Consider the following 1887-nt stretch of genomic DNA (forward strand, 5'->3'; position numbering starts at 1 on the left):
AGGGAGGGAGGGAAGGAAGGAAAGAAGGAAGGAAAGAAGGAAGGAAGGAAGGAAGGAAGGAAGGAAGGAAGGAAAGAAGGAAAGAAGGAAAGAAGGAAAGAAGGAAAGAAGGAAGGAAAGAAGGAAAGAAGGAAAGAAGGAAAGAAGGAAAGAAGGAAAGAAAGAAAGAAAGAAAGAAAGAAAAGTGAGACCCGGAGAAGGTAAAGGCCAGAAATATGGAGATCATCTGGATAAGAGTAGGAATAAAATAGTAGGCCTCCTGATCCCCCAGCTTACTTTCCAACATTATGAGAAGACTATGCGGCCTTACTACAGACTAAGGATTAAAAACAAAATAATTGTGATCTTATTGACATCTCTTTCTCAGGAGGCAATCCTTGCAGGAAACATAAATTCTAGAATCAGCTAGAAGCCCTCAACAGATTTCCCTCATGGTGCCCAAAGTGTAGGATAAGCTAGATAGAGAAACTCCAGGGTTTTTAGGATTTTCCTACGTTATAGGGTTCCTGCTTTTCCCCACCCCATGCCTAAATTGAACTCTACTATAAAATCTAAAGGCAATTGTCTAAAGGAAAGAGTTCTTTAATGAAGAGAGATATAAGATCCCTCCCTAACTTTGACAGTTTACATTTTAACCATTAATATTCCGTCAATAACCAGGATAACATCATTATAATGGTCAGGGAATTTACTTAGAAACGAATATTAGAAAATTAAACAGTCTTGGCCGGGTGTGGTGACTCACACCTGCAATCCCAGCACTTTGGGAGGCCGAGATGGGCAGGTCACTTGCGTCCAGGAGTTCAAGACCAGCCTGGGCAACATGGTGAAACCCTATCTCTATACAAAATATAAAAAATTAGTCAGATGTGGTGGTGCATACTTGTGGTCCCAGCTACTCAGGAGGTTGAGGTGGTGGGAGGACCACTTGAGCCCAGGAGGCAAGGGTTGCAGTGAGCCAAGATCATGCCAGTGCACTCTAGCCTGGGTGACAGAATGAGACCCTGTTTGAAAGAAAGAAGGAAAGAAGGGAGGGAGGGAAGAAAGGAAGGAAGGAAGAGAGGGAGGGAGGGAGGGAGGAATTAAGTTAAACAGTCCTAAATATAATCAGTAGAGCAAGGAAAAAAGGAATGAAGGACATGTGTGTGTGTAAGAGAGAGGGAATGACAGAGAACTCCAGACTGGTACCAATCTATTAAGAATAAATGTTATTAATGTGGGTGGAAGAAGCAGGTTATGAAGGAAAAGCCAGGAAGAGCACTGTTGCCAAGAACTGTTATCAATTAACATTCTGAAACCATAGCCTTACTCCTCTTCCTTGGGAATCCTATAACATGAGAACATAAAGATTCACTGAGCCAACAAGGCTTTGGTTGCACACTGGGATCAAGAGGCTCACTAAAGGATCCAGATGTCTGCTTCATTGGAGTGGAAAAAAATGTCATAGTGAATTCCACGAAATATCTGGCAGGAACAGACCATGCAGAAGCCAACTACACTGACTGAGAGTGAGCATAAGTGAGAGCAAGAGAGAGAGAGAGAGGGAGAGAGGGAGAGAGGAAGAGAGAGAAGATGTAATTCGAGAGGTGTTGCTGGCCGGGCATAGTGGCTCACACCTGTGTAATCACAGCACTTTGGGAGGCCGAGGCAGGTGGATCACTTGAAGCCAGGAGTTCGAGACCAGCCTGGCCAACATAGTGAAATCCCATCTCTACTAAAAGTACAAAAATTAGCTGGGTAAGGCAGTGCATGCCTGTAATCCCAGTTACTCGGGAGGCTGAGGCATGAGAATCGCCTGAACCTGGGAGCCAAAGGTTGCAGTGAGCCAAGATCATGCAACTGCACTCCAGCTTGGGCAACAGTGTGAGACTCTGCATCCAAAAAAAA

Source organism: Mandrillus leucophaeus, unplaced genomic scaffold (assembly GCF_000951045.1).
Source record: "Mandrillus leucophaeus isolate KB7577 unplaced genomic scaffold, Mleu.le_1.0 Scaffold290, whole genome shotgun sequence".
NCBI lineage: Eukaryota > Metazoa > Chordata > Mammalia > Primates > Cercopithecidae > Mandrillus > Mandrillus leucophaeus.